The following is a 14,781-nucleotide window of genomic DNA, read 5'->3' as shown; positions in this document are numbered from 1 at the left end:
AAATAAATGCATGTGTATTTGTAGTTGTACTGTTAGATTCTGCCATATGCTACTGGCTAACCAATTGACTCCATCAAGAGGCCTTATAGTTTATTATGTAGGGGTGCGTTTATTAGGCGTCCTCAAGAGACCGAACCGCCGTGCAGGATCTGGCAGCGTAGACGGGCGTAGCCAGCACCAAGAGAGCGGGGCAACTTCGTCGTCGTCAGGCGCAGCGTAGTGTCGGCGCATAACTTCGTCGTCGTCAGGCGCAGCGCAGTGTCGGCGCATGGCGGTAGCGGAACCTGTCACAGTTGGCACACTACAGTTCCCCCCCGGTGAAAAGGAGCCATCCTGGCGTCTTAAGGGGAAGGAAGAACAGAGGGGTCGTAGTACGGCTTCAGTCGGTCGACGAGGACGGTTTCGCGGCCACGGCGACGCAAGTCCGCAGCGGGTGCAACAGGCTCAACAATATAATTGACCGGAGATGTTTGCTTGAGAACCCGGTAGGGACCATGATACCGATGCAGCAGTTTCCGCGAAAGGCCGGGAGTTGTGGGAGGCACCCAGAGCCACACAAGGGAGTCGGCAGGGTAGGAGGTAGAGGCCGCGGAAGTGTCGCGGTCATGTTTTTGCTGCCACTGGGTCTGCGTGGTAAACCAGCGAGCAAGCTGGCGGCATTCTTCGGCGTACCTGGCAGCGTCGGACAGTGGCGTGGACTCGGAAATGTCGGGTTGGTAGCGAAGAAGCGTATCCATCGTGCAGGGGGGCTCGCGGCCGTACAGAAGAAAGAAGGGAGAGAATCCAGTGGTGGTTTGTGTCGCAGTGTTATATGCGTAGGCGACGAAGGGAAGAACTTGGTCCCAGTTGGAGTGGTTGGCGTCGACGTACATGGACAGCATGTCACTGAGGGTTCGGTTGAAACGCTCGGTGAGGCCGTTGGTCTGAGGGTGGTAAGACGAAGCGGTTCGATGGATAATGCGGCATTCCTTGAGGAGGGCCTCAAGAGCGTCAGACAGGAATACGCGTCCACGGTCGCTGAGCAGTTCTTGAGGAGCACCATGGCGAAGAATCAGGTTCTTTAGAAGAAAGGAAGCCTCGTCGCGGGCGGAGGCAGATGGTAATGGAGACGTTTCAGCATAACGTGTGAGATGATCCACGGCCACGATAATCCAGCGGTGACCAGCGGGAGTGGGAGGGAGGGGGCCGTAGAGGTCTATGCCAACGCGGTCAAACGGGCGGGCAGGGCAGGGTAACGGCTGCAGTGGAGCAGGCGAGGTGTGAGGCGGACATTTACGCCGTTGACAGGATGGGCAAGATCGCACAAAGTGGCGAACAAAGCGGTACATGCCACGCCAGTAGAATCGGAGACGCAGACGCGTATAGGTTTTCAACACGCCGCCGTGTGCACACTGGGGGTCCGCATGGAAAGCGACGCAAATGTCGGTGCGTAGATGGCGGGGGATCACTAGGAGCCATTTGCGTCCGTCGAACAGGTAATTGCGACGATAGAGGAGACCGTCCCGAATAGAAAAGTGACGGGCTTGACGTAAGAGGGAACGGGACGAATTATCAGTCGTAGGACTCGAAAGGAAGTTAATAAGAGTGGCGATCCAAGGGTCTTTCCGCTGCTCGGTGGACATGTCGGCAGTGGCAAGCGAGGACAAGTCGTAAGCAGACACAGGAGCAGGCGATGAAGCACTAGGTAGCGGCGAGCGGGAAAGAGCGTCCGCGTCATTATGCTTGATGCCAGAGCGGTAAATGACATGAATGTCATACTCCTGCAATCGCAGAGCCCAGCGAGCTAGGCGGCCTGACGGGTCTTTGAGAGAGGCCAGCCAGCACAGGGCATGGTGGTCGGTGACTATACAGAACGGGCGACCGTAGACATAGGGACGAAATTTTCCAATAGCCCAAATGATGGCCAAACATTCTCGTTCGGTAACAGAATAGTTGGCCTCCGCTTTGCTCAAGATCCGACTGGCGTAGGCGACCACATATTCACGGAAGCCAGGTTTGCGTTGAGTGAGAACGGCACCCAGTCCAATACCGCTGGCGTCAGTGTGGATCTCAATAGGCGCAGTCGGGTCAAAGTGGCGCAGGATGGGAGGCGAAACCAAAAGGCGGCGCAAGGTGTTGAAGGCGTCATCGCAAGCAGGCGTCCAAGCGGAGAGGGTGGAGCTTCCTGCGTGTAGCTGGGTCAGAGGAGCGATGATCGTGGCGAAATTCAAGATGAAGCGACGGAAGTAAGAGCAAAGGCCAACGAAGCTACGGAGCTGCTTCAGTGAGGTGGGCTTCGGAAATTCGGCAACTGCACGAAGTTTGGCGGGGTCCGGAAGAATGCCGTCTTTAGACACTACATGTCCTAAAATGGTGAGTTGTCGGGCAGCAAAGCGGCACTTTTTCAAATTCATCTGGAGCCTAGCGTCAGTAAGACAAGTCAGAACGCGCTCGAGGCGGATGAGATGAGAAGAAAAGTCCGCAGAAAAGACGACGATGTCATCGAGATAGCAAAGACAACTCTCCCACTTGAGTCCACTAAGGATAGTGTCCATCAGGCGTTTGAAAGTTGCCGGGGCGTTGCAAAGGCCAAACGGCATGACGTTGAACTCATATAAGCCGTCAGGTGTTATGAAGGCAGTTTTTGAGCGATCAGCGTCAGCCATGGGCACCTGCCAGTAGCCTGACCTCAAATCCAGCGAGGAGAAATACTCAGCTTCCTGCAAGCAGTCCAGAGCGTCATCGATTCGTGGCAGGGGATAGACGTCCTTGCGTGTGATGTTGTTGAGCCGGCGGTAATCAACACAGAACCTGATGGAACCATCTTTCTTTTTTACCAACACAACAGGAGACGCCCAGGGACTGTGGGAGGGCTGTATGACACCCCGACGGAGCATGTCGTCCACGTGATCAGAAATGACGCGGCGCTCAGAAGCCGAGACACGATAGGGGCGCTGGCGAAGAGGGGCGTGTGTACCGGTGTCGATGGTGTGCGCAACTACAGACGTACGGCCCAAGTTAGTCTGAGGAAGATCGAAAGAAGAACTGAAGCGCTGGAGGAGGGCGACGAGTTGATCACGTAGCGCGGGTGGAAGGTCGGCGTCAATGGCACGGTGGAAGACGTCGGAGGGCGGTGGATCATTCTGAACATCACAAGAGCTGAGCACATCGACATCGAAGGAAGCGGTGGTATCGAGAATAGGGTAGGGAAGGCAGGAATCAAGTTCTTCAATACGCCCGAGGCATTCACCTCGGAGCACTGCTGACGGGCACGAAGATGGGTTCGAGACGTAAATTGCACTTTGTCCATGGTCGATCGTCAGAACAGCAAAGGGAAGCAGGAGGCAGGGATGGCCGGAAGCGGTTTCGGAAGGCGTGAAGAAAACAGTTGAATGAGGGACGCCGACACAGGAGAGCGGCACGAGGGCAGCAGAAAACGGAGGAATGTCGGTATCAGTCGCGACCACAAGTTTGGCAGACTGCGTAGGTACGTCGCAAAAGGGAGCGTCACACAGCGGAGAAAAGGCGATTTCAGCTCGAGCGCAGTCAATAACGGCACGATGAGTCGAAAGGAAGTCACATCCCAGGATGATGTCGTGTGAGCAGTGAGACAGCAAAATAAACTCGATGGTGTACAAAACATCTTGAATGAGGACACGGGCCGTACATGCGGCTGAGGGATGAATGCGCTGTGATGAGGCGGTGCGAAGCGAAAAGTCAGAAATTGGGGTAGTCACTTTGCGGAGTCGGCGGCAGAGAGCTTCACTTATGACAGATACTGCAGCGCCCGTGTCGACGAGGGCGAGAACCTTGGCACCTTCCACGAACACTACGATTACATTAGCGGGACGACACGGAGGACTTGAGGAGTTCGAAACAAGCGCAGTTCTTGCCCCCGGAACTGCGGCTGGTAGTTTCCCTCAAGCGCGGAGCTAGAACGTCGCAGCATCGGAGAAGGGGAACGGCGTCGAGGGGAAGGCGATCGGCGAGTGGTGTAAATTTGGCTATCAGGGGAAACAAAGGGGGGACCAGGTGGCTTTCTCGGCGAGGATAGTTCGGCATCGTACGGGTAGGAGCGCAGGTCAGGTCGAGAAGGCGGAAGGCGCTGGCGGCAAAGCCGCGCGACATGGCCGGGCAGACCACAGGCGTAACAGATGGGTCGGTTGTCCGCAGTACGCCAGGGATTGGTAGGATGTGGGCGAACCCTTGAAAACGGAGCTTGAGACGGGGGCTCAGACGGCGGCGGAGGACGGAAAGAAGGGGCGGCCTGGTAGGAATCGGTTGCCGGCGTATGTCGTGGCCTGGCCACCGCTTGGGCGTACGTCAGGGGTGCTGTCACAGGCGCGGGCACAGGGCTGGACGGTAGCAGATCAGCGACTTGGTCTTGCACGACACGGCGAATGGTAGGAGCCAAAGACGGGGTCGAGTCAGGAACTTGGCGGGCGGGGTCTTGAAAATGGGATATGAGGAACAGCTGGCGAGCGACCTCTTCACGAACGAAGGCTTTGATGTGGTTGAGAAGAGGGGAGTCCTCAGGAGTAGTACCGCCCAGGGCCAGAGTGGAGAGGGCTTCGTCGCAGACACCGGCACGCCGTGTAGAAGCGCGCTGCTTGCGGAGCTCGTCGTAGCTCTGGCAAAGCTTAAGGACCTCACTGACGGTGGTGTGATTTTTCGCGAGGAGCATCTGAAATGCGTCGTCAGCGATGCCTTTGAGGATATGGTGGATCTTGTCCGCTTCTGGCATGGCGGCGTTGACACGTTTGCAGAGGTCAACGATGTCCTCAATGTAACTTGTGAAGGTCTCGTTGGTGTGTTGAGCGCGGTCCCGTAAGCGCTGTTCGGCACGGAGCTTGCGCACCGCAGGGCGGCCGAACACTTCCGCAAAGCTCTTCTTAAATACGGGCCAAGTGGGTAGGTCCGCCTCATGGTTTCGAAACCAGAGGTTCGCCACGTCCGTGAGATAAAAGATGACGTTACTCAGCTTGATAGTGTCATCCCACTTGTTATAGCTGCTCACTCGCTCATACGATGACAACCAGTCGTCAACATCTTGGTCGGCAGTCCCACTGAATAGGGCAGGGTCACGCTGCCGGATGGCGCCAGAACAAATGACGGTGGTTGAACTGGCCGCCGGTGTTGGGGCAGTCTCATCTGGCATGGTTGACACAGGCGGCAGCGTACGGCTCCGGAGTTCCAGGTTGGTAGGGGACGCACTCAGCACCTCCACCAATTGTAGGGGTGCGTTTATTAGGCGTCATCAAGAGACTGAACCGCCGTGCAGGATCTGGCAGCGTAGACGGGCGTAGCCAGCACCAAGAGAGCGGGGCAACTTCGTCGTCGTCTGGCGCAGCGTAGTGTCGGCGCATAACTTCGTCGTCGTCAGGCGCAGCGCAGTGTCGGCGCATGGCGGTAGCGGAACCTGTCACAGTTGGCACACTACAATTAGAATAACTGTACATATGCTCTATGGGGGAGCCAGAGCTGCGCAGATGCTTTATTGTGCCGCTTTTGACCAAGTAGGGTCACTCGGTTCTAGAAGCTTCATGCGTCCCATAAAAGATGAAACTCCCGCACCGGTAAGAAATGTGCTGCTTCTGAAAGCTCACTGATTCAGGTACTGTTCAGATTATCTGAGTAGTTTCTTTTGATTGAGCACACAGTTTAATTAAAACGATATTTGGTTTTTATATCACAGATTTTTGCACGTTTTCTCGTTGAAAAGAATATTCAGTGACGGAGCGTTTACATTCATGCAAAAAACGTTCGTTGAGATGCCGCGTCATAGGTCAAGGTTCAGAAAACCGCTTCATGTCCACCTTTATTTGCAAAAATTTTTTATATTGAAATAGGATAAATGCCTGGTATGGAAATATGAAACATAATTGTTCAATTTTCAATGCTTTGCAAAATATTGCTTCTGAAGTGTTTCTATTGCTCGGATAGAGCAATTAAGATTGACATAGAAAACGAACGGGGAGCATTTTTGACCATAGCAAAAATGTTAACAGCAAAAAATTAAAGCCTACCGAAGGCAGATCTGCGGATATATTTACTATTCTACTGAAATCTCAAATTGTCGAAAAAAATCCTTCATGAACACTTTCTTATTGAAAAAAGCTTTTGCCCATAATTGTTTGGTATGAGTAACAAACTGTCCGCAATACGATTTTACTCGTCTGAAACCGAGTTCTCTAACGTAAAATAAGCAAACTGCATAAGCCTCTACTATACCGGCTGCGCATAGCGATGCTCGTGCATTGCTAGCAGTGACTTATCTGTCGTAACATGAATATTTGAAAAGTAAGGCAGCATATTTTCACACATCTGTACTGTACTGCCTTTCTTTCGAGGTTATTGCTGGGTGTTTTAGCTCAAAATGCCATTTGGAGGAAGTCCCTTATCCCAGACGGTAATAAACGAGATGCTATAGCATTTTTCTTCCAATGCAAGGCATCTGCCCTCACTAAGCAAGGCCATCTAGGAGAGCTGAGGTGGTTTCAGGTTTAGAAAGAGCAAAGGCACCGCTAGTTATAGCTTGCTAAAACTAAATAAAAGTACATTAGAAAGCTGGTGCCCGAGAACGTAAAAATAGTTTAACCAGACAATAAATAAAAATGCCGCACTGCTTTCGAATGTAAATGTCGTAAAAGACATCGTTAGAAAACGTGTTCTACTAGTTTTCTTATTGTTATTGAATAAATACTTGTGATGTTATCGTCAATGAATGTGCACTTGACTTTGTAACTTGTTTGAGAGGTCGGCTGAATAAACATAAAGCGAACTTAACGCCTCTCCCTCTTCGACGCCAATCGTTGTGACAGCAAGACAAACGATTGAAAACTGCCGCGTCAAACCTTCAAATAATAAATGAAGTGGACAGCTTATAATTTTGAACTTCCAAATTAAAGTGGCCTATACCTGTAGCAACGTTGTTTTGGCCGACTTCATTTGCTTTTGGGACGCATGCAAAATTTTTCAAACAAAATGCTCTTTTTAAAGTACTGAGCCATACTTACCCCAATACGGGGGCCATATTTTATAAGCTATCTACTTTCCACTATCTATTTCGCATACATTTGATCCTTTGTCATTGGTCAACCAAATATCCCCGCGGATTTCGAGCGTCTGTGGGAAGCCGCTCGATCACTGGGTGGTTGACGGCCGTACCTCACCATTGGCTACATACTGCGGCCATTGGTAGCCAGTCATCGGGTGCAGTCTCTGCTGTTGATTTCTGCGTTGCGGTACACCTCGCCATTGGCTGCATTTCGCAGACAATTGCTGCCATAGCCGAGCCATAGCAGCCATAGGCACCCAAACTGCCACGTCGCTTCCCGCGGACGCTTCAAAGCCGTCGGTATATCTGTCACCAATGATAGAAGACCAAACGGACGCGAACTGGAGAAAGGAAAGTCGACAGCTTATAGAACGTGGCACCATGTTTATTCCGCGGAAGCCTATTCCAAGTTTCGGTGTGATGGACGATTCATGGTGCCTACTTTAGCGGAAACAAAAAGCAGTGAGAAAAATTGCAGTGCTTTACTCGTTATCTCGACAGCATTTTTTTGTCAGCGCAATTCTTCACATACAAAAATGGTCAGTCTTCCTCTGTCTACTGTTCCTAGAATGGTCTTCCGAGAAAAATATTAATATACCTCTCAATAAGATCTCCTAACATATGCAGAGGCAAATGACCGACCTCAGACTACGGTGCAAGATGTAGGCATGTAAGCGGCGGAATGCAGTTGACGGCAGGAAAAAAATGGCTTCCTTAGTGTTTCGATCACATCGATTGCGGCAAACGACATTCCCAGATATATTCAGATCGTAGGCGAAAATGAAACTCACCTGAATCTCTAATTTATGAACGGCAGCTGTGTTATGATATAATCTGAGCAGGCTTCTAAAATTAGTAACTTTTGCAGTACATTACGAATATTGTCTGCCTGGTGTAACATTGCATGGAAATATTGACATCTAAAGACCACAATTCATCCAGTGAAGAGACGTTGGTCAAGTACTGCATTTTTCGTTTACATTTTTGGCAATAGAAGCCGCGAAAAAATATACCACATGCTAAAATATGTCTTCACGAGTATTTTGAAGGACATGCCAGGAATCGCACTGCGTTCATCAGTTTTATTTAGACGATTCGCTAGGCGACAAGATGAAACACCCCATTAGCGGTATCAAAGGTGCTTATTTCTCTGGAACAAAGGAATTACTGCCCCCTGTGGTAGCTCACTGGCATTAGATTTTGCCTACAGACGCCATGGTATCGGAATCGGATCCAAATGGCCGCAGCCACAGTTCGATTGAAGTGAAATTCAAAGCACTCTGCGCTATGCAATTTAATTGTATTTGCTGTAATTGTAGAGACATTGCTCTTCAGGAACATCAGGCGGTCTAAAGTAATGCGTAGCCCTCTGCCATGTCTCCTTTCGTAGCTTATGTACAGCTCGGGAGACTGGACCCGAGATAACATATTGAGCAGACATGGCAAGGAAAAAGGTGCTATGACATACTCAAGACGCAAGCGAACAGCCACGGAAACAAAGCAGTTTAAAGAATTTTTTTCAGATTGTGATGTTGAGTAGTTAAAAATTACGAGCTATTAATATATGGCGTATATGTAATTGGTAAGAAAGAAGAATAAAAATCAATTCAATGCTGCCGGTTGGATCTTAACGCACAACCTCCGAATTTCACGTCCGGTGCTCTACCAACTTGATAACATAGCAGAACATAGTATAAGTACAAGGAAACATAATTTACCTGCACATGAAAGAGATAGGAACCGGCACAGTGGATAAGTAGTTATGATGCTCAACCCAAAGATACAGGTTCGATCCCGGCCGCAGAGGTCGTATTTTGATGACGCGAAATGCTAGATGCTCGTGTAATCTACGATACCAATGTACCTAAAGAACCCCAACGGGTCGAAATTACCCGAAGCCCAACTTTACGGCGTCCCACATAGCCTTAGTCGCTTTGGGATGAGATACTCTATAAACCAAACTAAATAACTACCAACTGTACGACGCTGTTAAAAACCTGCGAATAAGCCATGTACACAATCGTTAGATAGCTCCCGAAAAGTTACTCTGAAACCACCATCTCGCTTTTAGTTTAGTAGTAGGATTGCTGAAAGAAGTGGTTTGATTGTTCCGGAGAACACATTCACAAAAAAATAAAGAGCCGGCCGCAGAGCACACTTTAGACGTAACCCACAGCAAAACTGCAACTACTAAAATTCCACTCGCTGCAGGAGGCGCAGCGGACAACGAAGAACACTCTGGCGAGGCAGCCTTTCCCTCCACCAGCGCGGGTAAGAAGAAGGGGAAAAAGAAGGCCAAGCCCGAGAAGGAGGCGGGGGATGGTTCTGATCTCTCGGACCAAGGTGGCAGCAAAGCGGGAACAAAAGCCGTGCCCTCGACTGCGGCTCCGCTCGTGGCTGTCAGCAAGAAGGGTGCCGACGAGGTTCACGCATTGGTATCGACGTCGGAGTCCTCCACCGACGACAACGAAGAACAATCGTGAGCTTGATCCGCATATTTTTTAACAGGCTGTCAGGTTCTTTTCACAAACCCCAGCAACGGTAACAGCATATGATCCATGCGAAAATGTAGGTCTCATTTTATGGTCCTAGTAAATTCTACATGGGCGCTGTCTATTGAGTCATCCTGCAACCGCATCAAACAGGGAACAGCCCTGTTCCGCAGCTTTAAATAAAATATGTTTCTGAAGACCAGGTGTTTGCATCAACGTATCCAAACAACCCAAAGATGCATGTTCGATCCCGGCCGCAGCGGTCGTATTTTGATGGACGCGAAATGCTAGATGCTTGTGTAATCTGCGATATCAGTGTTGCCCTTGGTAGAACAGTGGTTTCGCTCTAACCTTTCTGCATTCTATTCCCTACGGCTCTCTATGCCGTTAGAAACACACAGCAATGTCTCATTGGTGAATACTTTGTTAAATGCGTATGCTACGGTATAGGTGTTAAAATAAAGTTGGAATTAATTTTTATAATAATTGATAGAATCGCGTGAATCCGATAATATTTCGGAAATACACAAAGTACACAAAGAAGTACACAAAGCGCGCCTATATAGCTTCAAAAGGTGGTTACGTGGGAGCAGAGTGAGTGTTTCATCACTTTCAGTGACACTAATGCCTGAAGATTCAGGAATATTTCGAAAATATCTTAAAAACAACAATTGCATTTTAACCTACACAGGTTCTCATGAGCGTTCATGAGTGCCGCCGCGGCAGATCAATGGTTACGTCCCTTAGCTGCTGACCCTGAGGAGGCAGATTCGATCCCGGCCGCGGCGGTCGCATCTCGATGGAGGCGAATCGTTAGAGGTCCGTCTACTGCGCGATGTTGTGCTCATGAAAGAATCCCAGGTCATAGAAATTTTCCGGAGTTCTCCGCTACGGCGTCCCTTATAGCCTGTGCCGCTTTGGGACGTTAAATCCCATAAACGAAACCAAACAAGGTCTGATGGGAATATATCCGCTTTCCATTTTGTTGTGTAATCAACACTATACGCTAGGTGTGAGCGATTTCGCGGAGCCCCGGAAAGCCCCGACTGCGCATGCGCGAGGAGCGAGTGTGCCATTTCCTTCCATCAAAACGCGCTGCGTTCAAAGGGCAAGGCATCGCGCCGAATGGGTGGTGTCGTTCCGTGGACACACTGGCAGCGCTACAACCCGCTGTCGCGTTCCACTCCTAAAGGCGAAGATTGAGCGTCATTAATTAGCAGTCAATTAGTATTTAGTCAATCATTTTTTAGCCATTAATTAGTTATTTGTTATTACTTAGCCATTAGTACTTAATTATGTGTGACGTCACCCAGTGGTAACGACACCAGTGCCACAGAGGCAGTCAAAGTGGTGCGGAAAACACTTTCGCCTTCACGCACTTTAGACAGTCAAAGTGCCCCCTGATGCCGCCGCCGCGGTGATTGCCGTGCTGTTGCTTCCGCAGTTCCACTGGGGATGGCCATTGGTCAAACCACACCCAATTTTTTTCGCGGCTAGCTCCCACGGAGGCGAAGTTCCGTTAGTCTCTTATTACTGCTCATTTTCCCATAGGTAGTGATTCTAGTCGACAGATTTCAAGACGTTCATCCTGGAAGTATATTTCAGTTCAGTTACATATGATGCCAACAGGTCTACATTGAAGCGTGGAGCCTCAGTCAAATGTACAACAAATATATGTGTTCAGTGGTTTCTGTGCTGGTTTACAATACAAGCAAAGCCACACCGCGATACATAATCATCAAAATAGAAACCACCTTTCAATCGCATGTAAAATGTCGTCCGAAGCGCGTGCTATCTCCCAATCCGCCCAGGCCCAAGCAACACGATCAAGAGACTCCGGAAGAGGATGAAGAGGAGGAGGGCGAGCCAGAGGCGGCCTACGAAACGGGCTCCAGGAGGTGGCTGCGGTGCTGCTGCTTGCTTCTGCTCGTCCTTTTCCTGGCCTGCATCTTGGCCGGCAACATGGCGTACATCGTGGCTCCGAAAAGCTTCACTGATTTCCTCTGTGAGTATTTCCTCGTCGAGAGACGAGAATATTCTGGCACCCTTCTGAGAAAAGAAATAAAAATACGTTCGTCTTTTATAGCTGGGCTGCGTTAAGGCCTTACTGGACTGGGTTCAATCGAGGACCTCGAATAGCCATGCAAACCAGTTAACGGCCACAAGTTCGGATAAGTCGTAAAACTGCAGAGTACGTACGGACCAATCACAACGCCGTCTCGAAAGACGGGTGGACGTACCGTCCTCGCTTTGACTGGGCAGGAGAGAAACTTACAACTACACTGCACAAAGACAAACACGGACAAGTAAGAAAAGACCTCAGGGCTTCGTGGTATTGCCTTACTTGTCAGTGTTTGTCTTTGCGCTGTGTAGTTCTAACATGATTTATCAACACGCCCACCCAGCAAGTGGTGTTAAGCAGCAGAGAAAGCCGGTAGGAGGGCTACAGAGAATACGGCACGCGCTTTACACCTTAGGCGCTCGTGCAGAAGGGAGTAGTTTTGAAGTTCTGGATGTACCACGAAATTCGGAATATAGCTGCTCCTAGTTTTTTAATTCTCAGGACTGAAATCTCAGTGAAACAAAAATACCGATTATTTCAACCAACACAGAGCCCTGTGGAATAGATAACACTATTATCTGCAACTGTTACATAATGTGCAGGCGCGAAGCTTACAAAATGCGCAGCAAATTGTAGCAGGTTATGTTTAGAAACCGACATTCAGTACTCCACATTAATGGATCGATAAAACAGCGTGAAATTTTCACAATAAAGTGCCTTCCGGCTGGTGGTGTTATTCAGGAACAAAGACGATGAGCGTATCGCAAAATGCTTTTTATTATTATTACGTCTTTGCTTCCATGTCTTGCGAGGGAGTTTGAGAAATTTGGTGCCTTTCTCTAGATTAAATTACCGGCGGAAGGCCGCAGAGCTGTATTTTACTGCAATCACATGTTTACATGACGATTGCGCTATAATGACGTCAAATTTCATGCTGGTGACTGCAATCTACCAGTAGCAGGCGCTTTTATTTCCCACAAAGCTTATAAAACGACAGCGTTATAGCGAACGTTCCGAAGAAAAGTCATGCGCGTTGAGGCACTAATTCAGTATTCGTTGAAAGGGTTGCGACGTAGCGTTTTAAGCTGTAGAAATAAAACAAATAAAACATCAGTGAGATGGTTATTATGAGGTCGTGGCACGACTGAAATGTTGTATGACGAGTAAATGTTTAAAGTAAACTAATTGCACTGAAAGGAAATTGCGGTAATTATTTGGGAATTGAACCGACCACCCTTTCGTTGCTCGTCAGACACGCTATCCCTAGATCATTGAGGCACGTTTGTTAGACTCCGTTAAAGGAAGACGTCTTGTACCTTGTGGATCAGATAATCTATAATGCCTACTGAGTTATGGTAATAAATATGTGTAGTTAGAAAAAGATATAATTAAAAACAAAGTAGCCAATAAACAATTATGTTGTCCTTTAAGGTGGAGCATCAGTGCGCCCCTAATTTTACTTTCAGTTACCTATTAGCTTCTACTGATTAGCATGTACTTTATTTTATTCGTTTACAGCATACAATCTAATGCCTATGCGTCACAGGTGTGAAAGAAGTAAAGGAATAAAAACAAAAAAAAGAAGAGAAACTGACAAAAATCTAAGGCATGGTTGCTCTAAAACAAACATTTAAGGACTTGGAAAGTGTTCAGAAAGTTATACAAGTTGAGTGAAGTGGGCACGGTCCACCGCAGCTGCGACTGCATATGGTGGTACTGCGTTCTATTTAGCTATTGTTATTTCAAAGAAAAAGCATGCGATGCAATTTGTGCCACGTTTATTTTATCTCATTATACTGCTAGAACTCGCCTACTAGAAATGAAGTGGGGAGTTTTAATGTGCTCAGCTTTGGCTATGCGAGATGCGTTGAAGTAAATTGAATGCTGTAGTTTTAGACGCTTTTCCTTCCGGTTTCTGTTCATAGATTCGATTCGATTCGTAGCGTTCATTTGAATAACATGAGTTCTGCGCGAATCTGGTTTTAATTAAAAATCACGCCAGAGACTTGTGTACACCTCGATTTTTTCATCAGGTGTCTTCGACGGGGCTTCCACAAGCTACACGCGTATTCTAAGTGCGCTCTTACTTTTAATGGCTCCGCCACCATTTTTACTATTAGTGGATCGCCATGAAGGTTTCTTATGACAAGGCTACAGGTATACTGGGAGCTTATTTTATGGTGTTAATATGCGGATCAGGGCTAAAAATCTTGCAAAAATCGAAACCTTAGATGTTTTGCTTCAGGTACTTTTCTGAGCGCCTTAAGGTAACCAACTATATAACTGGCATTATGTACGAATAATCTGACGGTGGAATAAATTTAAAATGCGGTGTTACGGAAGAAAAAGAAGAGATAAGGACCACAATATCGATCACCTAGCCATATACCCTTCGTTACCTATAACAAATACAGTCGTTCATCCCTCAGGACGATGGATCGTCTTCCGTCAACTATTTAATCATTAATCCATTTTTTCATACCAGTCTAATCATCGCTTAGAGCAGTTATAGCAGACAATAACAGAAAACGCAAGGTTTGACTGAAAATTGTGCAGCGATCTTGCATGCATACATCCTGGTTATAACTTTTTCTTTCAAAAATCGTTCTTAAAATGTTGTGTACAAAAAACTGGATGGCGCTTAACCTACCCTTAAGAGTAGAATGGGATAACATCAGAGATCTCCCCGCGCGGCTACTTCTACTCTTGCATAGATTAATAGATCACAGGGAGTGACCATACCACTACTGGCGCAGTGGTGCAGCGGTAAGTTATGTGCCACTGCCACGGCACGTCGTTCTTTCAAACACAGCCACTGGTGGGGCTTTTCAGACCCAGCTTCCTCTTTCTGAGCTTTCGTAAGGCTCATTTTTGCACAAATTGTTCTTTGGGAACGCCCTCCGCATTTAGTAGTAGTTCTTTGGGAGGCTGTCGAGCGCTCGAACAATGAGCAGTTGCGCAGTGACATGGTGAACAAGTGGCAATCGCACCGAATTTATTTGAATTCATTTCATTGCCAACTGCCCTAATGGGAAAGTTGTCTACAACACCTGGCCACCGTGGGAGGTGCGCCACCTGTTTTTTTCAGGACACGGACGGATGGGCGGCGGCTTTTTGCTAGCAAGGGACCTTTAATGCTATCTATTAATATTTATTTATTTATTTACAGAATACCTGCGTCGCCTCGAATG

This window comes from Amblyomma mixtum, chromosome 2, assembly GCF_055824585.1.
Source record: "Amblyomma mixtum isolate Tamu chromosome 2, ASM5582458v1, whole genome shotgun sequence".
Lineage (NCBI taxonomy): Eukaryota > Metazoa > Arthropoda > Arachnida > Ixodida > Ixodidae > Amblyomma > Amblyomma mixtum.
Note: the sequence above shows the minus strand (reverse complement) of the source record.